General features: G+C 49.6%; 1 protein-coding gene and 1 pseudogene across 1 annotated transcript in view; both read left to right on the plus strand.

Annotated features, from left to right (window-relative positions):
- The window catches only part of LOC144148449 (uncharacterized), a 224,486-nt gene that overhangs the window by 51,186 nt on the left and 146,842 nt on the right, over window positions 1-26,458 (plus strand). The gene's annotated exons all lie outside the window — the stretch shown is intronic.
- LOC144150194 (uncharacterized) lies at window positions 8,329-9,157 on the plus strand (annotated as a pseudogene).

Genomic DNA, 26,458 nt, shown 5'->3' on the forward strand with positions numbered 1-26,458 from the left:
GCTGGCCAGAGCACCGCTCGCTCCCTTAAGGGTTTCAAACATCATTTGCATTGGCAATCAGGCACAAGCCGCTCTCGAATTCAGTTACGCTCTGGGACACGACCGATGATGTCGGTTAATATAGGGGCTCCACATTACGACATGTGGCGATTTAGGCATCCCACTTACTCCCATTGTAAAGCGGGGGATGCGTTTGGCATTGAAAAAATACAGGAGGCCATGGATCGCACACAGCCTCGAGCATGAGGTGGCACCCCAAGCCCATCGGTAACAAAAGGTCGCAACAGCTAAGTCGCTACCACTGCGAATGCGGGATAATAGAATTTAATTCAGCACACCTGAATTGTGTTTATCATAGGAGGAGAGAGATGGGAGGCGAAGAGCGGGCGTGGTGGGCGGGCGAAAGAGGCGAGACTGTTACGTGGCAGGGGTGATGGAAGAATATCGTCTTTCGGCGGCATTCCCAGCGAAGGGACAAGGTACGGGGCCGATATTTAAATTGTGTACAAGCGTTGAAGGGACGCGTCCGAAAGCCGGTAGACGAGCGTCTGAAACTAGGTCGGCAGGTGCGAGTGCACCACCACCGCAGTCAATACCGCTGCCGAATCGGTTGACGACCTTCGTGTCCCCACGCCCTCTCTCGTTCTCTATTCTTCTGCCGTTGTTTGCCCGCGGATCAAAGGCGACATTTTCCCCCAAAATGCGCCATCCGTTGATCCTTCTGTAAATGTAAACAATAGTGTTCCCGTAGCGTTTAATCGGGGGGGGGGGGGGGGGAGATCTGTGATCAACAGGAATCCTCCCTTCACTTTTAATTAACCGACAATCCCAATTAGGCATGTTATTGGGTGTCGGCTGTACCATCGGTTATTCAGAGTCATCGCTACAAAAAAAAAAAAAAAAAAAGATGCACACTTACAAAAAAAAAAAAAAGAATATGTCAGAGCCCAAGCCCGGAAGACCGCAGTGCGACCTGAAGGCAGCGCCCTGGACCACTCGACCATCCTGAGAGGACACCAGAGTTGTGTACCTGTGAAGTATTTAACGGTATCATGACTGATAAAGCTTTCTTGTTTCAAAATAAAATTTGGGGATGGGCAGTGTTTACATTTGGGAGAGCACTTGGCGGTATATATACCATGAAGGCGTTTGCCAGGGAAAAATGTGTCGGTATTTAGCCACCTTAAAGGGGCACTGACACAAAAATTTTGCGTCTTGTTTTTTTTTTGTTGCGATAAGTAGCTAGTGACCTACTTATAACCTGTAGAAACCTCAGTTGCTTCAGCGTGCGACGGTTGTTTAATTAGAGGCATTTTCAATACGGCCAGTCGCAGTTTCGGTTTCAGCGAGTGCCGCGAAACGATGGATTTTGTGAATTTTGTAGGAACAAAGCTGACCACGTGACAGTCGGAGGGATATCACAGAGCAGAGCCGCCGTAGCACTGTCGAATCCGCATCGACGGCAGTTTCTGCGAATGCCCCCACGTACTGATCTCGTGAGGCGCTTAATTAAAAAGCGACCGTGGATGTGACGCAGGCGCTGCGAGTGCAAATGCTACCGCGGCTAAAGAACGACGCGCGACGCTCGAGGCGGTGGGTGGCAAGACGCGCGCTGGGAGCAGCCGGCCGGTCTGCCTACAGGTCCGCCTACAGATGTGTTCGGCTTAGTACTGCGGCGGATATTATTCGAGTGCCGCTCTCGTAAGCGGTGCACCTGACAATTTTTAATGCAACCCGCCATCGCATCATTAACTCCTTTCTCATGTAAGCCACCATGGTCGGGACTTGGGGACAATTTCGTGCAGCGGTAACAAGCTATCACTCGAGCTACCTGCGCCAGCCTGGGCGACTTCGCGGCCGTGCCCGCCGCCTGCACAGCGATCGTGCGGCTAGCTCAGTGGGCTTTTCGTGCCTCCGGCGCGTTTTCGCATCCAATGGTAATAAACAGTAATAGAAACAGAGTGCCTGGAATCGCTGTAGAATTTGGTCGCGCCCAGCTGCCCGATTAGCTGACGAAATCACGGCGCCTCCGCCGCCAACGATCGGGTAGTTCGTTCTCGAGAACAGAAGCTCCACCCTCCGGCCCTCCGATTGGAGCGGCGAGCCGGGTGAGCCGGCGAAAAAAGCCGGCAGTGCGGAAGGGCAAACACAAACTCGTGACGTGTTTGGATGTTGTTTATTTACACAATATCCTCGGGATGTCGATTGCGCGTGGTCCTCTGCTGGCTGCTCGGTTGCGTTTCGCACACTTGAAAATTGATTTTAAATATGTTATAGGCTGTATTCGCCGCTGATATTTTGCAGATGATGTATATGAGTTCCCACCAATCTATCTCCGAAGTTATCTCGCCTTCAAAATGTTGTGTCAGTGCCCCTTTAAGAGACATTCGTCTGTCTCGTGAAAGTAAGGATGTTATGGGGAGAAGTGCTAACATTGTCGGCGAAAATGAGCTGAGATGCCAGCATAGAGGGGGGATATGGGCCGAGAAGCACGCGGGTCGTCATCTTCTGAAACTGTCGGTGTACGAGGAATCCATCCAAATCGAATACATACAAATCAGCAGTGGGGACAAAATTCGCTGCAAAATTCGGGGGGACCCGTTGCACACTCGTTTCAAACAGAGGAAATCGAAGTTCGCCTACTTCGATGCGCAATCGAGAAGGCTCCCTAAAAATGTACGCGCCAACAGTGTACTTTCATATTTAAACTCACGGTACCCATTTTTCGAGCTTGTATGTTTGATTTATTAGACAGTGTTTGATTTTGTTGTTTTCTTAACTTGAGTGGTTAGCTCAAAGCCCCAAAATGAAACATCCGCGGCACATTTGTTTTTGTTCATTATCTTAGAGATAATTTTTACTTTTTCTATGAGGAAACATTTAAAAGTGGTCAGCGACCGTCCACTGAAATCTAGAACAAGGGAACTAGCCAAGTAATGAATTTCAAGCGCGTGTTTTCTTGTTGTATGCCAAGTGTTCTGCAGGTGTGCTAATGGTATCGAACGGAGGGTTTGTGGTAAGCCCACCAGGGCGGCTGCTCGCCGTGGAAGTGTTCTGCCTTTGGAAAATGAGTTCAGCATTAAATGGTAAACTGAGTAGTCGTTAGAAAATTGCAGGGCCCTCAACCACTTCCAGTTGGAGCGCTCCGTGTTTCTTTATCGATGAATGCGGTGCGCAGTTATTAAATCCGATGTTTAAAAAGAAGCAAGGCTTATGTGCCCCCTGTGGTTAAAATTTCTTGGGGCTCTTGAGTCTGCCCACTGGCTGTAAAGGCGAAAACCTGGAATACTACGTGACAGGTCTTTTTACACTCATCCGTTGACGTAGGAGCCGCGCTACTTATCCGTCTTCTTTATCCACCATTGCAATCCCCCTTAATCTAGCCCAACCCACGTTAGTTTGTCTTAATTAAGGGTAATATATGTTAACCCATTTCATCCAACCGTAATTCCTTTTAATACGGCTTAGTTCACCTCAATTAACAGCGATCTATCTTGCTCAATCTTCATACAACTTACTCAAATCCCTTACTATCACTTTCTACCAATCAATGAATTCACTATGAATCTATTTGTCTATTAATCCATAATTAATCAAAATAAATCCATTTCTATCAATTACTCTCTGTAAATGATTTACATAACCATTATCCAACCTACATTTATCTGAATCCGCTGTAATTGGCCCATATTTTTTATGTTTATCCACCCTGATACATTTCAATCGCCCTACCAATAATTACAATCAACCACTAATCAATCACTAATTATCTTTTGGAATCATAAATCATTGTTTTTGTGATCCTTTGGCTGGCTTTGGGCCTCTCCTGGGTGTTTGTACCGGTTTGCCAACGCCGCTTTCAATCAAGCTCACCTTTCCATGCGACCTATAACGCTTTTGCCTTCAAAACCCGCCGTTGTGAACAGGCGCCAGGTGGAAGATGGCCTTCGAATGAACAGGTGCCAAGAAGAGAGAAAAAAAAAAACTAGAACGAAAAATCAACTATTCCCCCGTCGAAACGACAACGACGGGGGACATGGAAGATTTCCAAAATCAGATCCAGCACGGCGACCACGTTCTTTATTTGCCATAGGGATACGGGCATTGAATGACTTTTCCTAGCATTCAAATGTCGTCGTCTTTGGACGGAGGGTTGTATTTTCTGTATAATTTTTCACGTCCAGGCAGCCCCTTCAAATCCAAACTGCCTTGGCCGTGCCGGAATGGCGTAGTCGGACAGACGTCTTCATAAGACGACAGAACAAGGTTCGATTCCGATGACCGGAAGCGTTGTGATTTTTCTCCACTTCACCAATGATCATCATCATCATCGTCACAGATACTTTGCTTTCGTGAACTGCGTATTGGGCGGACTACCATGGACATCAGTGAGAGGTTGAAAGCTTCGCTTTAAAAATTGAGTGCCCTTCTACTCTGTGAAATTCAGGACGACGACCAGCCGAAGCTGAGCGCACTCCTCAGAGTGGACGAGACAAATAAAGTTTTTGTAATTTGAAATTGAGCACACTTCGTCGCAATTTATCTGTATGAAAATGTCTCCTGATATGTTCTCTTTCGTGTTGAGCTGTTTGTCTATTTGCTTTTTTTTTGGGTTGGTATTGTTATTTTTTTTGCCGTTTACTTTGCATTTTGTTCAGTGTTTACATTAACTATTTTGTTTTAAATTGTATTTTTTATGTGCAGGCACTACTAGCAGCAATACCTTGTTGCTCGTTTCTAACGTTTCTTGTCTTCTTCGTGTCGTAGCCGTGATGAATGAAGTTCACCACTCACCATTTCAGTCACCCCCCATCTGGTGTAGCAAGCCTTGTCCTTATCAGGGCTGACCTCACGAGTTCACATTAAAGAGCACTATCTCTCTCTCTTAGAGGGACCAGAAATTTGTCCTAGCGGACAAACATGGTGTTTTCAGCTACCCTATCGCGTCGTAGCCGTCTTATTGTTTGCGTGAAACACCAATCCAAACCGCTCGACGACGCTGGACTGTGGCCAGGTCGCATCGGGCCAGAGGAGGCCGTTAGTCTCCATACAGCGATCCCCTTATGGTTCCACGGGCGCGCGCGATTTCTAGCGTCATAGTGCGCCACAGGGAGCGCGTGTCGAATTTCCACCATCAGACAACGGTAAGGGAGGCCGCCAGTCTACACGGCGTTCGTCGGGGCTGACAGATTGATGCGCGTGGTATTTCGAAATAAAAATTGCTTGGACGAGAAGCGCACTGGCAGTTTCTGCGCAGCTAAGAGAGCTCAACCAGGCAGGCACGCCAACGAACCCAAGTACAGGAGACGCACAATGCCAGCGGAAGCCATGCCGCTTGCGCTATATAGCCACGTGGTCGGATTTAATTGTCCCCAGGAAGGTTTTTCAGCTGCGCGATTCAAGGCTACACCCTATCAACGTTCCTCGAAAAACCCGCCGCGGTGACTTAGTGGCTAGCGGACAGAAACTTCAGTGTTTATATTGTGCTGCTGAGCACGAGAACGCGGGTTCGTGGTGGCTGGTTTTCTGATGGAAGAAAAAAGCAAAAAACGCCTGACTTCGGCGCATGTTAAAGACCTAAGACCTACAGGAGGTCGAAATTAATCCGGAGCCCTCCGCTACGGTGCGCCTCATCGCCTGCGTTGGGTCGGTGCGTTAGGCCATGCAATCAATCAATCCTCGAAAATTCTCTTTTCACTATTCAACGCGTTTTCTTTCTTCACTTTAATCTTTAGGGTTGTAATACGTCTAACCTACGTGTAGGCTCTTTGACGGCTACTGAGACTGTTTATGGTTGATTTTTGCAAATAAAGACAAAACACACGTTAGTGCACAAGAAATATAGCAAGTGCCTTTGGCCCCACACAATGCCATCTACTCAATTTCCGCATTAGTGATAAGACGATGATTACAGAGATAAATTGGCTCAGCTATTCACACTTTTACTTTAGAATACAATTTTTTTAGCCCTCTCTTGCAGTAAAGAGTTGCAGTTTATTTCAAAACATTGCAATTTTTTATGACAAGTTTTGGCATTTATTCTTTGAAATAACAAAAAATTGCCTGCACTAATTACATTTATTAAAACCTATAAAGCAGTATTTTTAAGCATATGTTTTCAAAGTATAGTTACAGCTTACTTAACATTTTACACAGTTTTGTAAGTGAAGGTAATTTGTTTGCATTTAAGATGTGAACAGGTTAGTTTGTTGCATGTTGAAGCATTACGAAGACAACGAAAGCGGGAAAAATTAAACTTATGGCCAAGTTGATCACATTAGGCTGCGCCCTTTAAACGTCTAGCTCGATAATTTTTCTTGCTTACCCAAACGCAAAAATGTCTGTCTGTCTCTCCCCGGTTTAGCAGCCTGGCCAAAGGTTAAATTATGCTTGGGCAAGAGGTATATACAGTCGTACACGGATATATCGAACACGGGTATATCGAATTATTGTCTATATCGAACTCATAAATTATCCCCTTGAAAATTCTGTGTAAAAGTATACGAATTCGTACATTTATATCGAACCGTATTTTTCCCGACATTGGGTATATCGAACGCCGCGCGAGCTAGAAGGTGCTCTTCGGCGGTCGCTGCACCCCTGATTGAGGTTGAGGAGGATGTGGAGGAAAGCGCGGGCATGGCGAAGACTGGCTCGCGGAACTAATACCCCCTTCCGGAACGAATTTGCGCTTCCCCAGTCGGGCCCCGCTACCGGTCGCCGTAGCGTTAGCTGACGGGGCCCGGTATGGTAAATCTCTCTAGGCACACAAGCCCTAACGCTTGAAAAATGTGAGTGTGAGGTAGGGATGCTCCGACTGCGCACGTCCCTTTTTTTTTTTTTTTTTGCGGCTGCGTACGTTCCCCGGCTTGCCGAAAAAGAGTTTTTTTTTCTCTCTCTCTGGGTCTGTCTTCCTCCGATGTCGTCTCGGGAAAGGGAAGAGAGAACGAAGGCGCTGGCGGGCTCCTCCTTCTTTTGCATTCTGCTGCTGTTGCTTCTGTTTGGCGAATTGTCTCGCACCTTTCGGAGAGCCTTGGAATTGTTACCTTCAAAGTTCTTGTGGTACGTGTGCGCTGTTCTTCTTTTGCGTGCGTGTTGTGCATGGTGTGCGAAGGGGCAGCGTACTGCTGGAATTTTCTAGTTGTGCAGCCTCGAGAAGATCGAGACCAGCGTCTTTAATTTCATTTCCAAGACAAAGAAGCAGGCCAAGATCAGCGATTTTTTTTTTCACGGAAATAAAGCGTTCTGTTGCGTCGTGAGTGCGGAATTAGTTGTCATTATTGAATGCGACGAACGGTAAGTGATCGTCCGCCATAGGTGAAGTCTGAGAGCCCATATTTTTTATATCGAATTTTTCATATATCGAACTGTTTCGCGATCCCCTTGGAGTTCGATATATCCGTGTTCGACTGTATAGGAAAAACCACTCCAAACTACGAAATCGGGTAGCATACATCATGCTTACTAACGTTGTTCCGCAAAGAGGAAACATTTTTCATATTTGAGGCAAAACATAAATACCCAAGAATTTTGCTTCAGCTCCGGTACCTCTCCCTTATTTGCTAACCTTCTCACTGCTTTAGTCACGTGACCGATTAATCATGGGGCCACTTGTGTGGTGGAAAGTGGCATCGTAAAAAAAACGCGCTCGGCAGTTGCGCCGAGGTTTCTATTCCTGGCCAGAGCACCGCTCGCTCCCTTAAGGGTCTCAAACATCATTTGCATTGGCAACCAGGCTCAAGCCGCTCTCGAATTCAGTTACACTCTGGGACACGACCGATGATGCCGGTTAATTTCGGGGCCCCACCTTACGACATGTGGCTATTTAGGCATCCCACTTACTCCCATTGTAAAGCGGGGGATGCGTTTGGCATTGAAAAAATACAGGAGGCCATGGTTCGCACTCAGGAGAGAGCACAGGGTGGTGCCCCAAGCCCATCGGTAACAAAAGGTTGCAACAACTAAGTCGCCACCAGCGCAAACTCAGGATAATTGAATTCACTTCAGCAAACCTGCATAGCGTTTATCATTGTATCGCTTGCGCGATCGAAGGAGGCATGACGCAGGGGTGTGATGGGAAGAAGCTCACATCTTTATTGTAGCAGTGTTTATATACCGAGAGAGACAAGAAAGAGTGCGTACCCTTGCCGCACTATCGTATAAAAAGGGGGCGGGTTTGACACGAGGCGCATACTGCGCAAGATGTGATACATCCTTCTTGGTGTATAAAACAATTGACACGTGAACACAATTGAAATGCTCACAAAATAATAAGCACTCATTCACGGCATTTGAACAAAGTTCTCGTTGTAAGCAAGCCGTCTCGGCGCTTTGCATTGTCGCTGCGATCTTCTTGGAACTTGTGAAGCTGTTGTGCTCGGGATCGGGGCCGCCGGCATGAACCCCGGCAACGCGACTGGAACATCATACGCCGTAGCAGACTGCGCTTCGTTCTCACCGCTTTCGGGAAGGTCTGGGCTGAAGTCCTCGCTTGTTAGCAGCAAATGTCAACGATTCCGTCGCAGCTGCCGCCCTCCCTCTTTCGTGACGTCGTAGGACCTTGGATGCCTGGAAGGCCTCAGGACTTTAGCTTTCTTCGCCCAGGCTCCTTTGGAACGCCGACGAATCGTGGCCCCTGTTTCGAGTGGCGCCAGCAGTCTTCCAGGGCGGTTGGTCTGGGAGCGCTTCACGATGGAGTGGTCCGGTCCGGTCTCCAGGTCTGGCAGGGTGTTACTCAGTCTTCTGCCTTGCAATATCTCCACTGGGGCCATGCTGCACTCTAGTGACGTTGTTCTGTAAACAAGAAGACAGAGCCAGAAATCTTCCTTTGCTTCATGCGTTTTTTTCAGGATTCTCTTGATAACCTGGACGCCTTTCTCAGCCAAACCATTCGATTGCGGATATCCTGGACTGGATGTGATGTATCTAAAGTCGTATGCTCTTGAAAAGGACCTGAACTCATGACACGAGAATTGTGGGCCATTATCGGTCAGGACTTCCAGTGCAATGCCGTACCTAGAAAATATGGTGCTGGTTGCCTGAAATACCCGAGCTCGCTGATGTGTCACGCAACTGCTCCACTTCCGAAAAATTTGACAGCGCATCGTATACGCTGAGGTACGACCTTCCACCGTACTCAAAGATATCAATGCCAACTTTTTGCCACAACATCTTGGGCACCGGGCGCATCATTAAAGGTTCTTGCGGCTGCGTATACGCGTACTTCTTGCACACCGCACATTTCTGCACGAATGCATCAATGTAAGCGTTAATGCCAGGCCAAAATACAAGTCACCTAGCCCTTTCTTTGCATTTGTTGATGCCCATGTGTGCTTGGTGAATTCTTTCTAAGGTATCCCTCCGCGAACTCTTGGGAATAACCACTTTACGTCCTTTCAAAAGGAAACCTTTCACTTGCGTCAGCTCTGTAGAAAACGGCCTCAGCTGTCCCTGTATGCGTAGCCCGTGTTATAAACTGTGCAGCACCGCTTTAAGATACGAGTCCCGACTCGTTTCTGCTGCTAGTTGTTTCCATTTGTCATCACTGACAAGAGATGAAACGACACTTACGGCGTGCACTTCCACATCATCGCTCCCGACATCGCTGGCATAACTTGAGGTGGGTGCCCGTGACAGCGTGTCGGCCAGTAGAAGCTGATTTCCTGGAATGAATCGCATTTCTGTGTCATAGCGAATCAATCGCAAGAAGAATCGCTGTAGGCAGGGCGGCATATCACCAACAAGTTTCAGTAACCAACAGCTTTCAGTCTTTTTTTCCAGGAAATTACAAGTGCACTCGCCCAGTTCATTGGTTCGTCGACTTTTGTGATGATGTGGCCTCGTTCTATGCGCTCGAGTTCTTCTTTGAGGGGCTTGTGGAGGGTCAGGGGTACGCGCCGAATTGGTTGGACCACCGGCACCGTTCCATTGTTGAGGACCATCTTGTAGACGCGTTTGGCACAACCCGTACCGGTGAACAAGTGGCGAAATTCATCGACGATTTCTTCAGAGCTTGTACAAGACACGGCGTGTACGAGCGGGGTCAATCCAAGTTGCTCGCTCGCCTGCAAGCCTAAGATGGCCTGACCCTTGTGCACCACGAAAAGTCGAGTGCAGCGGTGTGGTCATCCAGCGTCACCTCTATTCGCGTCATCCCTGCATGTTTGATTACACCGCCGCCGTATGAGCGAAGCACTGCGCTGCTGGGCTTCAGTGCTGGCCTCGAATGCATCCTGCTGAACACTCCGAAGGGCAGTAAATTTGCTTGTAATCCTGTGTCAATCTTCAGCGTGACTTGGATGTTTCGTACTTGCGACTGAACGACTCAATCACGTTGACTTGTCACTCTTCTTATCGACACGTCAAGCACTTCGAAGTCGTCTTCATGCCTTCCCACCTCGTCAACCTTCGATGCGTTTCTGCAACATATTGCCGCGAACCATACATTGGGTTTGTTTATTTGTGTTTTGCTTTTACCGCCGGCTGCGCCGGTCTGTGTTATCTCTGCGCCAAGGGAAGCGCGTGGTCCATTCTTTCTTTCTGTGCCGCATGTACGTGTTATCTGTTGTGATAGGGAGAGCATTCCGATCTAACGTGAACAGCCCAGAATAATCTTCTTGGATCTACTATGTTCTCGATGATCTAGTGATTCACGACATGCCCTCATCCCGACGACCCGACCTAACCCTGACGAGACTCCCGAACACGACGACAGCTACACGGCGCGACGCGTACCCGACCTGACCGAGACGTCCGTTGAGAAGACGACGACAACGACGATGCACAGTGCCCGACCATCAACACGTACAAGCAGAGATACGACGCCCCGACGAACCCGGAACTCGAGGACGACTGCATCTGACGTCAATGTGTCCATCGACGGCTTTGACGTAGTCGCCCTCGTAGACACGGGAGCTGACTATTCGGTAATGAGCGGACCATTTGCGTCTAAACTGAAGAAAGTTATGACCAGATGGGACGGTCCGCACATACGCACAGCAGGAGGCCACCTCGTGACGCCAAGTGGAACGTGCACATCGCGCGTCACCATAGACGGCACGACGTACCCTGCCGCGTTCGTCGTTCTGCCTAACTGCTCCCGCGACGTTATTCTCGGAATGGATTTTTTGACGGACAACGGCGCAATAATTGATCTGCAGACCAAGTCGATAACATTTTCCTCCAATCACTCCACGACGCCGCAGCCGAACCCCGATCACCGTGCTGCTGTCAGGATCGCCGACGATCACATCACCCTGCCACCCCGCGCAAGCTTGATGATCGCCGTCTACTGTGAGGATGGTGCTTCTGACATCGACGCTATCGTAGAGAGTGATCGAAGGTTGCTTCTCGACCGCGGTGTCTCCGTCGCAAGAGGCATTGCGCACTTTAAGCAACGCCAATCTCACGTTTTGGTCACTAATTTCACCGAAGAGTACCAGCATTTAAACAAGGGAGCTGCAATTGCATTCCTCGGAGAAACACAAGAAGCAAGTGACGTGATCGCGGTCGCCGACTTTGAACGCACCCCCGTAGAAACCTTCAAGCTCCCGCAGCCCTTCGACGTGAATCCGGCGCTACCGCAAGAACAACGGAACAAATTATTGGCTTTGCTGCGTCGCTATAGCGAATGTTTTTCGTCGAGCGCAAAACTACGTCAGACCCCTCTAGCGAAGCACCGAATAATAACCGAAGATGGAGCCCGACCTACCCGACAGTCACCGTACCGCGTCTCTTCACACGAACGGGAAGCCATCCGGACTCAAGTCGACGACATGCTCAGCGACGACATTATACAGCCATCGAAAAGCCCCTGGGCTGCGCCCGTCGTACTCGTAAAGAAAAAAGACGGCACATTAAGGTTTTGTGTTGACTACCGGCGACTGAACAAAATCACGAAAAAGGACGTGTACCCCCTCCCCCGAATCGACGACGCCCTCGACCACCTCTGCCACGCGAAGTACTTCTCATCGATGGACCTGAAGACCGGCTACTGGCAAATTGAAGTGGACGAGAGAGACCGAGAGAAGACTGCATTTATAACCCCAGACGGCCTATACGAGTTCAAGGTGATGCCGTTTGGGCTGTGCACAGCACCAGCGACGTTTCAAAGAGTCATGGACACTGTGCTAGCTGGCCTTAAGTGGCACACCTGCCTCGTATACCTCGACGACGTAGTGGTATTCGCCCGGACTTTCGACGAACACCTTGCAAGGTTGGAGTCTGTACTCGAGGCCATTCGTACGTCGGGGTTGACGCTGAAGCCTGAAAAGTGCCGTTTCGCATACGAGGAACTCAAGTTCTTGGGCCACGTCGTCAACGCCGCGGGAGTCCTACCTGACCCGGCAAAAACCTCAGCTATCGCGAACTTCCCTAGGCCGAAAGACAAGAAGGGCGTGCGAAGATTTCTCGGGCTGTGCGCATACTACCGGCGCTTCGTCGCAAACTTCGCACGCATTGCAGAGCCACTCACGCGCTTGACGAAAGACAGCACCCCTTTCAGCTGGGAAAACGACCAAGAAAAAGCATTCTGCGAGCTGCAAAAACGCCTGCAAAGCCCGCCCGTGCTCGCTCATTTCGACGAAAATGCCGAAACGGAAATGCACACGGACGCCAGTGATATAGGCTTGGGTGCCGTCCTTGTCCAAAAGCAAAGCGGCTGCGAAAGGGTAATCGCCTATGCTAGCCGTGGTCTGTCGAAGGAGGAGATAAACTATTCTGCCTCTGAGAAAGAGTGCCTGGCTATTATATGGGCGATTTCAAAATTTCGCCCATACGTGTACGGAAGGCCATTCAAGGTTGTAACAGACCACCATGCGCTGTGTTGGCTCGCCAATTTGAAGGACCCCTCTGGCCGTCTTGGGCGGTGCAGCTTGCGCCTGCAGGAGTTCGACGTTACAGTCGTTTATAAATCAGGCAGGAAACACTCCGACGCCGACTGCCTGTCCCGCGCCCCCGTCGACCCACCACCACAAGACTCTGATGAAGACAGCGCGTTCTTCGGGATCGTGACGGAGAGCGACCTAGCCGCCCAGCAGCGCGCCGACCCCGACTTACGCGTCATAATCGAGTACCTCGAGGGATGCAACGTTGCCGTTCCTAGGACCTTCAAACGCAGCTTACCAGCATTCAGCCTGAGAAACTCCGTCCTCGTGAAGAAGAATTTCAGCCCCGGAACAAGAGCGAATTACCTTCTCGTCATCCCCGCGGACCTTCGTGACGAAATTTTGGAAGCGTGCCACGACGACCCGTCTTCCGGACATCTCGGCACAGCCCGCACTATTGGAAAAATCAAGGCAAGGTACTACTGGCCCGGCCTTACCTCTGACGTCACCCACTACGTCCGGAGCTGCCGTGACTGCCAGCGACGAAAAACGCCGCCGACAAGACCCGCCGGACTTCTACAACCGATCGCCGTCCCATCGAGACCATTTCAACAGATTGGAATGGACCTTTTAGGCCCGTTCCCTACGTCACGATCACAGAACAAGTGGATTGTCGTAGCGACAGACTACATGACGCGCTACGCAGAGACCGCCGCTCTTCCAAGGGGGACTGCACAAGAAGTGGCAAAGTTCTTTATAAGCCAAGTTGTGCTGCGACATGGAGCCCCGGAAGTCCTAATCACAGACCGCGGAACGGCATTTACTGCGGAGCTGATGCAAGGAGTATTACGCTACAGCAACACGGATCACCGAAGAACGACGGCGTACCACCCCCAAACGAACGGACTAACAGAACGTCTGAACAAGACAATCGCAGATATGCTGTCAATGTACGTTGACGTTGAACATAAGACTTGGGACGAAGTGCTCCCGTATGTCACGTTTGCGTACAACACGGCTATCCAGGAGACGACGCAGCTGACGCCGTTCGAGCTTGTCTACGGTAGAAGGCCGACTACGATGCTCGACGCCATGCTTCCGCACGTAGAAGACGACGACCTTAACGCCGACGTCCACGGATATCTTCAGCGTGCGGAGGAGGCCCGCCAGCTCGCTCGAGTTCGTATAACGGACCAGCAGCTGGTGGATGCGGGCCGCTACAACCTCCGACGCCGAGACGCCGAGTACCAACCAGGGGATCGTGTGTGGGTTTGGACTCCCATCCGACGACGCGGACTCAGTGAGAAGCTCCTGCGACGGTATTTCGGACCCTACCAGATTCTACGACGTGTTGGCCAACTTACCTACGAAGTGGTCCCCGATGGTGACTCCGGCACATCACGACAACGCACGCGGCCTGAAGTCGTCCACGTGGTTCGCTTAAAACCTTTCTACGGACGATGACGAACTTTTATTTTCATTTGTTCGGACTGTCGCTTATGTTAGCATCGGGTCGATGCACTCTTAGAGGGGGGGTAATGCCGCGAACCATACATTGGGTTTGTTTATTTGTGTTTTGCTTTTACCGCCGGCTGCGCCGGTCTGTGTTATCTCTGCGCCAAGGGAAGCGCGTGGTCCATTCTTTCTTTCTGTGCCGCATGTACGTGTTATCTGTTGTGATAGGGAGAGCATTCCGATCTAACGTGAACAGCCCAGAATAATCTTCTTGGATCTACTATGTTCTCGATGCGAATCGACGTTTCGAGAACCACGCGCGCCGAAAGATAAAAGCCTGCAGTGCGGACGCCGGGGCATTCGATTCGACGACACTCGCCTGTGCAAGTCACTTTGTTGACCGCTGCTTCGCCGCCTCTGTATTCTTTTCAGTTGTTAGGGGAGCACAAGTTCGCTCCAATAAACGTGGTTCTCATTCAAGACAACTGCTTCGTCCTTGTCTTCGTGACAATATGGTGAAGTGGTTTTTATATGCAAAGCATCTCTTAGTCGACCCTCCGTCGTCCGTCGGCGTCCGGCGTCCGCACCTCTCCTCTTCGTCCCCCTCTCCACGCCAGCTGTGATAACGCCGCTCTCCTCCTCGCCACTCGGCTCGTCTCGTGCCGGCTCAGGAAGATACCGGCAACACTGTCGCTCCAGGAGCCATCTCACGGTCGGGGCTATGTCCCTCCTTGTTGTTGCGCCGTCCACACCCCCACTGCGAAAGCGCGCCTCTCCTTCATTCTCCTCTCCTCCAGCTGTATGAAAGCAGGTGCGCGCGCTGCGCGGGGTTCAGTCTGCTCCGGGACACCGCCTGCGCCAGTTCTGCTCCGGTGTGGAACCTACACGGAACCCCCATGCTTTGCATGTGATTTTTTCGTTGGCATCTTCGGCATGTCCGTCCGTATGCAGGGCAGTTTCCTATAGCGTGCGTGTGCGCGCACTTCTGGAATTTACGGTTGCCTTGTCGATTTTCGCCTTGGCTCTACTTTGAATTCCGCACAGCATTTACTTGATTTTGCTGGCTGTCCCAACGCCTCGGTGAGCCGCTTTTGCCTCCGCTGCCTTGAATATTTGCTCTGCCTTATCTAAGGTCAAATTGCTGTCCCTGAGCAGCTTTTCCCAGGTTTTATCATCACCTATTTCAAAAACGAGTTGATCCCGGAACATGGAATCTGTTAGTGCGCCGAAGTTGCACTCACGAGCCTGTTTTTTCAAGTCTCGCAGGAAGTGTTCCAGGGGCTCACCTGGGGCTTGACTCATGTTCCGAAAGACGCAGTATTTCTGGTGGCGCAGTATTCCTCGAACTTCGCCACAATCGTTGCGTAGTCCTCTCTGCTCTCATTGTCGGCGAACGTTAAGGTGTTGAAAACTTCGAGCGCTTCTTCAACGGCGACACTCAGGAGTAAAGCTGCCTTCGTCTTCGCTGATCCAGGCTTTTCAGGTGGGTCGGATGCGGTCAAGAAAAGTTCCAACCTAGGAATGAACAGCTTCCAGTCCTTGCCTGCGTGTCCTGACATGCTCAGCGGGTCCGGTGGCTTGAGGAAGTCCATGGATGTTCCCGTAGTCGCGGTCCTCCAGTGAAGTCGTGGGTTTGACTAGCCACTTCTGGCACCCTTTATCGCTTGCTCGATCGAACGAGGCGGGAAGCAGGGGTGCGAGGGAAGAAGCCCGAATCTTTATTGTAGCATTGTTTATATACCGAGCGAGAAAAGAAAAGATGCGTACCCTTGCCGCACTATCGTATCACAAGGGGGCGGGTTTGACACGAGGCGCATACTGCGCAAGATATGATACCATCATGGGAGGATCTAGACGGGAGGCGAAGAGCATGCATGGCGGGCGGGAGGAAGAGGCGAGACTGTTACGTGGCAGGGGCGGCAAAAGAATATCGTTTCTGGACAGTATTCCTAAAGAAGCGAGAAGGCACGGGGCCGGTATTTTTACAATGCGTACAAGCGTTGAACGGACGCGTCCGAAAGCCGGTAGACGGGCGTCTGAAACTAGGTCGGCACGTGCGAGCGCAGCACCACCGCAGTCAATATCGCTGCCGGCACGGTTGACGACACTCCTCTCCGTATGCGCTCTCATTCTCTGTCCTGCCGCTCTTTGCCCGCGGATCGACGGGGAAATTTTCCCCCAAAATGCCCCGTCCATTGATCCTTGAATAATTGCAAACAAAACTGTTCCCGTAATATTCAGTCGGCGGGAAAGATTTGTTATTGCTTCCCGTACAAACCGCATGCACACGCAGTTTATTTCTGGGATACGTTTTTTTCACGGCAGATCTGTTTAAGGTTTCATTTCTGCCATGGAGCGTTACCACAAAACTCAGCCCAGCCAAACGCGCATGAACGTGGGCCTCGCGAGGAGCGCCCGGGGTCAGGTATCTCCACTTTCGAGAACACTGTGCCCAGCCATGGTGGAGTGATCTCCGCCGTGCTGTTCCGCTCTCGAGTTCACGTGGGTTCATGCCTGAAGTGGGGAGCGCAGACGCCGAGTTCGCGAAGCCGGCTGCCGCCGGTTCTAGCACATGCTAATGCGGTAAACTTTAGGAAAGATGAGAACCGCGAACACCCACACGAAATAGATGCGGAAGAGACCTCCGACGTGACCATGTTCAACGACAGCGTCGTCAAGATCATGGCATAGCTTCGTTACCGCTCCAAAAACCATCCGACCGGTGAGTCTCACCCTCTAAATTCATCGACTAGAGCCCACGCTGCTGAGACTGTACCGATACGGACGAAATTACCGGGAATAGAGCTAACGAAGTTTGACGGCCATCGTAGAAACTGGCACAAGCTTTGGAGCCAGTTTGAGAGCTCTATTCATTCGAATCCTGAGTTAAAGGAAACAGACAAATTCCACTACCTGACGAACCTACTAACATAAACGGCGGCTTCTGCTATATCAGGATTACCGATTAGGGATGCCGGCTACGCTGACGCTGTAGAAATTCTTAAAAAGCGGGTTAGGAGACAGTAAAGTCATCGTACAAGATCACTTGCACGCTTTGATTAGCCTGAAACCCGTCTCGTCATCGTCAGACGTCGCAGAGTTACGCAAGCTGTACGACAAAGTACAGGTGCAATGTAGCATGAAAGCGCTGGGGACATATCCCCTGACGTACTGCTCCATGCTCCACGAAATCGTGCTTCAGTCGCTGCCTCGAGATATCGTTCTGAGTTATCACCAGCGATCGAAGATAAAACGGGATGCGGCGATTCGGGTACCACAGAACCTTCATCGCAGCCAGCTGACAAGCACGAAAAGAAGTTTGAAGACCTAATGACCTTTTTCGGCCAAGAGCTCGAATGTCTCGAAGCGGGAATGTCTGCATTATCGAAGGGATCGGACCCCCCGAGAGCCACGAAAGAGCATTATTTGTGTCGCACATCAAACGCCCATCACTTACCATCTGAGGCAGCTCTACATGGAGGAACTAATAACGTAAAGAAATGTTTGTTCTGTTCGGCTCCGCACGATGCAGCTTCTTGCTCATCGAAAGAAATCAGCATTGACCAAAAGAGAGCTCTACTAAAAAAATCTGGCCGTTGTTTCCGATGCCTAACTCCAGGTCATATCTCGAGACAGTGCAAAAAAAAAAAACAAAAAACAGCCATTTGCGGACACTGTTCAAGACGACACGTTTCGTCGATGTGCAATCCTGATATTCTAAATAGACTGAACGGTCACGTGACAACCGGACCTGTTCACCTACTATACCGACAACGACGACAAGTGGTACTACTCCAAACACTGAGAGCAAAGTTTTCGGGAAGAGACAAGGAAGAAAACTGCAGAATTTTGCTCGATAGAAGCCGTCAGCGAAGTTTTATCCGAAGTGACGCCTCTAGGAAACTAAGCTGCGAACTCCTCGGGAAAGAAAAACTAACGCTAGGAGTGTTCGGAGGAAAGGAACCGGGAGAGGCGTTAAGAAGGGTTAACGTCTTTCTCCATTGCTTATCGAAGCAGACTACAATTCCCATAGAAGCGCTGGAGATTGAGTCCATCTGTAATCAGCCTATACCCAACCCAAACGAAGAGATGCTAAGGGAACTTCGAAGTAGAGGCATCGACACTAAAAGCATCTCAAAGAAAATTAATGCTGAAGATTCAATCAGCCTACTTCTATAGGGTCAGACCTTTACTGGGAAATTGTGAAGGGAAAAGTATTGACAGCTGATACTACACCACAGGATGATAGTACACCACAGGATAGTACACCACAGGATGAGAGCCATCGAAAAGCGGCTGGGCTGGACTCTACAAGGACCGACAGTCACCCGCTGAAGTCGGCCACTGCTCCAACATCGTTGTTCTCAAAGAAAATACGTCGGAGAAACAGCCACCTTGAGACAGTTCTGGGATCTAGATATTATCGGTATAACAGAAGAAGCTTTACCGATAGACCACGTCGAATGCGATTTCGAGAACAGCATTCGACTTAATGGAGGGCGGTACGAAGTGAGCTTACCTTGAAAGTCAGACGTAGACCTTCCTGACAACTTCGCCGTGGGTGAAAAGAGGCTTCACCAGTTGCTAAAGAAGGTGCCGGCCAGTGCCTGATCTCTGCAAGCATACGACGACACGATTCGTCAGTACATTTTAGACGGCACTGCTGAACGAGCTCCCCGACCGGAACCAACAGATGGACGGTACATCTACTTCCTCCCAAACAGGGCCGTACTTCGAGAGGACCGACAGACGACGAAAGTTCGAATCGTGTTTCATGCCTCATCTCATTCCAGCGGAGTTAAATCGCTCAACGACAACTTGGAGGTTGGCCCAAACCTAAAGTCAGACATCATTGCCCTGCTGCTTAGATGTAGAGAATAGAAGGTTGGCATGACAGCAGACGTAGAAAAGGCATTCCTTCAGATCAGTCTGCGTGAACAAGACCGAGATGTTCTAAGCTTTCTCTGGTTTGAAACATGCCCACAGCCAGGTCAGCCACTGCCTCTTCAAAAAGTGTTGAAAATGGCAAGGGTGCCATTCGGAGCAACTTAGAACCTATTCCTGCTGATGGCAACTTTACGACACCATTTTTGATCCCTCCAAGAAGAACATCCGACCACAGTGCAGCGTTTGAGAAAGTCAATGTACATGGACGATCTGGTTATTGGCGCTCCCTCAACAAAAAGAAGCAATCGAAATGTATCAACAAACAAGGAACGTCTTCAAGAGTGCATCGATGGACATAAGGAAGTGGATTACCAACGACCGGGAAGTGGCTACTGCCTTTTCTGACTCTGTGGCCCTCTACACGGAATTATAAGGTATTTGGATTGCGGTGGAATACAATGCCTGACACTTGTGGCTTCAAACTAGAGTCTGTACCGAAGACCTCAACCGGGCGTATCGTAACAAAAAGACTTGTTCGCCACTCCATAGTAAAGGTGTACGACCCACTTGGTTTTCTGAGACCTTTTGTGGTTACTGCGAAGATACTCCTACAGGATTTGTGGAAGCGAAACCTCGACTGGGATGACGAACTTCCCGATGACTTATTGCACAAGTGGTTGGAATGGTGCGAGGGACTCCAGGCGCTAATCAAACTTTCCGTTCCGAGGTACTTGGGTGAAAAACTACAGGGACGCATAACGACGAAAATTTTTCACAATTTCACCGATGCTAGCCCTAGAGAGTAAGGTGTCGTTGCTTACGCCTGTATCCAAAAATACAGAGGGAAACAGGATGACGCGCCTGTAATTATATATAGCCAAGAATAGCGTCGCACCCCTGAAGGCTGTCACGTTAGCCAAACTGGAACTAACGTCGGCTTCTCTTGCTGCACGAATGAGTAAATACATCAAGGACAATACCGACCTGAACATCGTCGAGACGCATCTGTGGTCCAATTCCTCGATCACGTTGTGCTGGATACGCAAAGAAGCTAGCCGATACGTGGAAGACTTAAATGAAGAACAGAGTCCACGAGATAAGGTGTATTACGGCACCCGATCAATGGCGATTCTGCACATGTAACGAGAATCCCGCCGACCTCCTCACACGAGGAAGCACAGCGCGGGAACTTCTGCAGTCGAAGTCATGGTTGCAAGGACCTTCTTGGCTACCAAACCCATGCATCTGGCCCACCGAACCGTAAACACATAATGTACAGGCTTGCTATGCTGATGTGGAGACGAACCCGTTGTCAGTGACGCTTCCAGTACCTACTTCGGAAGGAACGGATTTCACTCGCTTCAGCTCCCTTCTCCGCCTTCACAGGGTGATGGGGTGGGTAATGAGATACGCCAACAATCTTCGAAACCAAGAGAAAGTTTCCGGACCATTGACTACCGACGAAGTTGAGAACGCCGAGAGCTGTTGTATCCGACACACACAAGCCTGCTTCGTCAAAGAAGAAATACAGTGCGTAAAAGAAAACTTCCCCTTGCGTACGACCTCATCGCTGAAGACCGCTCGTTGGTTTCTTGATGAGAACAATCGTCTTCGGGTTGTAGGGAGGCTACAGGCCAGTTTCGAGAATTAGAAATCCAGACACCCTATTTTGATGCCCAACCAGTCGCATTACGCAAAGCTTTTCGTTCTCGACGCATACCGTGCAGAGCTTGGACACGCCGGACTTCGCGACACGCTTGTCGAGCTTCGTGAACGTTGCTGGACTGTTCGAGGACGTCAATTCATAAAGAAGCTCCTGAACACCTGCGTAATTTGCAAACGCTTCCACTCAAGACTACTTGCTTAAGATGAAGCGCCACTTCCTCAAGACCGCGTAACAGCAACGTCTCTCTTTCTCGTCTGTGGTGTAGACTTCGCGGGACCACTGTACACAAGAGATACACCCCAGGACAACCGTTGCTAAATCGCTCGTTTTTTTTGCGCTTGAACTAGAGCTCTTCGTCTCGAGTTGGTGGAAAATATGACTGCAGAGAATTTCATAAACGCGATGCGTCGCTTTGTCTCACGACGTGGATTGTACAAGACCATCTACAGGGACAACGCGCGCATTCAAAAGAACCTGCAGTCAGCTCGCCGACCTTTGGATGACGCTTCAACACCCGGACGTGCAAGCCTATTTTTCCGCTTCCGCAATTTCCTGGAAGTTCATTGTCGCAAGGGCTCCTTGGTGGGATGGGTTTTATAAAAGGATCGTCCGCTCCGTCAAGAACACGCTAAAGAAGGTGCTGGGTCTACAGCAAGTGAATGTTGTGGACCTATCTACAGTTCTCACGGAAGTTGAGGCGATCGTCAACTCTCGCCCGCTGACGTTTGTATACAACGACGTAGCGGAACCTAGCCCTCTAACCCCAGCTTGCTTCCTCGTCGGCAGAAGGTTGATAGCGTTGCCCCCGTCTTTTTATGCAGAGGACCTGACCCATGCATCGACGTCCACAAGCCTCCGACGGATGTGGCGGAAAAGACAAGACATTTTAGAGGAATTTCGGACGCGTTGGAGGAAAGAATACCTCCACGAACTGCGCTCTCAAGCCAGAGACGTCAACCTTCAACCTTCAACCGAGAAGCTGCAGCCCGGAACAGTTGTGCTAGTCGAAGAAAACGACACACCAAGGTTGTTTTGGACTCTTGCCCGCATCGAGCAACTTCACCCAGGTCGTGACAACAAAATTCGCGCTTGCACACTACGTCTCCCAAATGGACTAGTGACTAAAAGACCAGTGCAGCGCTTATATTTGCTTGAAGCCGGCTAACACCTGGCATCTGTGGCCGGGGAAGATGTAGAGTCTATCATCATTAGCGTTGCACCGACGACATCACCATCATCGACGCCTGTCGTCATTGCACGATCGGCGTGCGCTCGCGCTACGTCTTCTTTTAAGTCGCCATTAAACCTTCCGACCGCTCGGTCGCTCTCTCCGTAGTCTGAAGACCTCTCTCGTCCTCAATGGTTAAATAATACCGCGGGCGCATTAGAAGGTGCTGTCCGGGGGGCTGGCCTGCAGTGGTTATGGGCGTAATGTAAAGTTCAACCGAAAGTTCAGCATCACATCAGCAGAAGCTATAAGCACGGTTTTGGCTACCACTTCTTTGAAAGTTCGCAGCATCCCCGACAATTTTTTTGCACCTTCACCTTCTTGTATCGGTAAATTGTGTAAATTTCCTCAATGTCATTTTTCCCGCTGAAACATATACTCCGCTTCTTTCTTGCAGCTGTTTTCATGGAGAATGTTAGATTCACTGCTAAATGAACTGACCAGTAAAATCCGCACGTGCAAATTTCGCATTCAAAATGAACCATAAAAGTGCGGAACTACAAGGGCTGAACCGATACATTCTATATTGCAAGACGCTTAGGCACTCCCCGCCCTGAGCCGCAGCTGTGCCTGAGTGACTAAGACGTTGTGCTGCTGCGTCCGAAGACGCATGTTGTATTCTGGCCGGGGCGGCCGTTTTCCTGACGGAGGTAAAAAGTGAAGATGCCCCAGTCAGGACATTTTTTCACGTTAAAGATATCAACGTAGCGAATAATAATTCGGAGCCTTCAACTACGGAGCTGTAGCTTCGGGACGAAACACTTCTAAAATACCTTAACTCGCCACCCTGAAGGCACGTTGCCTCCGACGGGTTCAGACGGGGCGGGAAGATACGGGGGGAGGGGGTGTCATGCCCCTGGTGATGCTATGAATACGTGTACTCGCCTAAGTAACATATCTGGACAATTATAAAAAAGGAAGAAAAAACACAAGGAAGAACAAAAATGTAGTTCTGAAAAAAAACCCCAACTTATCCGGCTCTCTCTACCCCACCTCCACAAAAAAGAGAGGGAAAAAATCGCTTCCCTTACAGATACTTGCGTGGCAACGACATAGTAAAGCACTGTGTATCGTCGAACATTTTTAGAGCTTTACACGAAGTTTCCGTTAAACTTAAAAAATATTGATCAACTTAAAAATTTCGCGCCGTAGTGACGTTATATATGGGCAGGAGGGATGTGTTACGGAGCAGCACTAAGAAAATTTTTATGATTGCGTTAACCTGCGCGATTGGCGGTGGTTTCCCATGGCACAGGTTAACGCAGAGATAAAAATGTTCTTTGTGACGTCAGAGGAGCGTGAGACGTCAGAGAAAAATTTACGGAAAGTGGCCCGGCCGTCGATATTAATGATTTTTTTGTTTATTTTCTCGATTACTTCTTTGTAGTTGGTGCTAAAATTGGTATTGCTATTCTTCTGCCAAAGCGGCTAATGAAGTGATACGGCAAGTCAACGTGACACTGGACAAAAAAAAAAAAAGAAAATACGAAAGTTCTTTGTATATTACCAATTGAATTCGGCTTGAATATACGTCTCGAATTTATAGTTTCGACTTAATTTTCGGTTTAATAGAAGAGGTTTTTTATTGAGGTGAAGTAATTTTTATTCATTGCCTTTTTAAGGGCCCCGAAGCAGAAGTTGTTTGTTAGGAAGTCTGTGAATTCTGTACTTAGCTAATGCATTAGCAAAGTAATTTATAACCATTATAGCCGTAATTAGCTATACTTAGCTAATGCACTTTATTTGCTTTAACTTTCTGTGTTGCTATTTCGACGTTTTATCTGTGAAGTGCACAGAGGAAAGTGTTTGCGACCTTGATTTAGTAATTATTTTATGAGCGTAGTCACCTTCACTTTCACGTCGTTACTTCCCCAGTGTCAGCGTTCTCCGTGGCTGGGTGTATTTGTTCTGGTCACGTGCCGTTGCGTGCTCTCGTTTCTCATCATCAACTATGGAAGGTCATCAACGCCGGACTTTTCGACTTATGAAGCATATGAGGCTTTAACGTCAAAGTCATGTAAGGCGTAAATAAAAAAGATAGTTTCAATTCACGTCCCTATCCGTGAACAGACGCGAAAAATAGGGCGCACTTCGGGTACTACATCAGCAATTACGTCATCGGTGGGGGGGGGGGGGGACTTCGGAGCAACGGCTGTGGTTATGTGAAGTCGTAATAATTCAGAACTGCAGGATTCATTGAGTCTACTGAACGCAAGTATGTACGACGCGCCTCAGTATACCGGCTCCACTTATTACGAAGTTCAGGGGGACCGCGGCAAACTTCGAAATAAACGACTTTGCAATTAACCACAGGGAACAAAAATGGACATGATATTACTTTGAAAGTTCACAGGTTGTAAAAGGAAAAATGAAAACTGCAATTTCCCTCTGCTTCTGTTTCCAGAAACTTGTTGCAGGAAGTAAATTCTTCAAAGTGTAGATGTGTACGAGTGCGTCTTGGTTCTCGTTCTGTGCAGCAAACAAAATTACACCATCTCCCCCAAGGGAACTATGTGGTGATGCAAAGCATGGGGGTTCCGCGTAGGTTCCACACCGGAGCAGAACCGGCGCAGGTGGTGTCTCGCAGCAGACTGAACGCCGCGCAGCGCGCGCACCTGCTTTTATACAGCCGGAGGAGAGGAGAATGGAGGAGTGACGCGCATGCGCAGTGGGGGTGTGGACGGCGCAACAACAAGGGAAGGACATAGCCCCGACCATGAGATGGCTCCTGGAGCGACAGTGTCGCCGGTGTCTTCCTGGGCCGGCACGAGACGAGCACGCTTGCCCTTTAAGGGCTCCTGGAGCGACAGTGTTGCCGGTGTCTTCCCGCGCTGGCACGAGACGAGCCGAGTGGCGAGGAGGAGCGGCGAGGAGGAGAGCGGCCTTATCACCTGGTTAGGGCTCCTGGAACGACAGTGTTGCCGGTGTCTTCCTGAGCCGGCACGAGGCGAACCGAGCGGCGAGGAGGAGAACGGCGTTATCGCAGCTGGCGTGGAGAGGGGGACCTGGAGGAGAGGTGCGGACGCTGGACGCCGACGGAAGACGCAGGGTCGGCTTAGAGATGCTTTGCATCTAAAAAAGCTGCAGGAAGGACACCGAGGAAAACATGGCAACGTTCTGCTTACGCCGGGAGCGCCGACCTTGAACGCTTAACCTGTGCGCTTCATGAGCTGTGATGCTATGGTCAACTGCGATGGCGGCGAAACTGCTATAGTGCACGCACAGTTGTTTTTGCACTTTAAAAGTAGCCAAGTTATCAGACGTTCCCATCTCCTCGAGGCTTTAGGTTGAAAAACACCTTCTAATGAAGTGGTAGTTTAGACTTCAAACTTACAGTTAGAGAACTTCTTTTTCATACGACTGCGTACACAGATTACTGGGATCGTCCCTTCAATTCCAATTAACCGGTAATTCCAATAAGCGAATTATTGGTGGTCGACTGTAGCATCGATTATTCAGAGTCGTCGCTACAAGAAAAAAGAGCACACTTACAACTTTGTAGAGAGAAAACAGCATGAATGCGGGAACAAAAAGAATGTGTCAGAACCAACGCCCGGAAGACCGGACTGCGACCTGAAGGCAGCGCCTTGGACCACTCGGGCATCCTGAGGGGACACCAGAGTTGTCTACATGTGAAGTATTTAGCAGTATCATGAGTGATAAAGCTTTCTTGTTTCAAAAGGAAATTTGGGGATGGGCAGTGTTTACATTTGGGGGAGCACTTGGTATATATACCATGAAGGCGTTTGCCAGGGAAAAATTTTCGGTCTTTAGCCCCTTAAGAGGCATTCGTCTGTCTCGTGAAGGTAAGGATGGGATGGGGAGAATTGCTAACATTGTCGGCGCAAATGAGCTGAGATGCCAGCATAGAGGAGGGATATGGGCGGATCGTCATCTTCTGAAACTGCCCGTGTACGAGGAAGCCATCCAAATCGAATATATACAAATCAGCGTGGGGAAAAAAATTCTGAGTCATGTCTGTTTCGGAAGCATTGCTGAGGGCGGACGACACAAGGAAGTCGCGGTTGGGTTTCTGTGCACACGACACATGCCTCGCCAGTACTACTACGCTACTCTCGAAACGGGCGCATCACAAATGCTATTGAAATGATCACAATTCCTACTTTTGCTCTGGGTGTCTAGGGATAAAAAAATCGGCCGTGTATCTGCTCCTTTCCTTACAAATCTCGACGAACGACGATAGTCTTTCGTCAACACTCGCCAAGTAAATGCCTCCCTTCACTTTCCTGTTCACTTCTCATGCTGTTTGTTCCTGCCCCGTCGCGCTCCTCCCAAGGTACACGCGCTAAAGGTTTGCTTAAGAGTGTCTACATTTCCGCGTTACACTGCTCCAGGCCAGGTGCCTCGATGCCAGCTCTTCAGTAGAGACGCGCATTA

Source organism: Haemaphysalis longicornis, unplaced genomic scaffold, assembly GCF_048455015.1.
Source record: "Haemaphysalis longicornis isolate Haplotype H1 unplaced genomic scaffold, Haemaphysalis longicornis Haplotype H1 scaffold_8, whole genome shotgun sequence".
NCBI classification, from domain to species: domain Eukaryota; kingdom Metazoa; phylum Arthropoda; class Arachnida; order Ixodida; family Ixodidae; genus Haemaphysalis; species Haemaphysalis longicornis.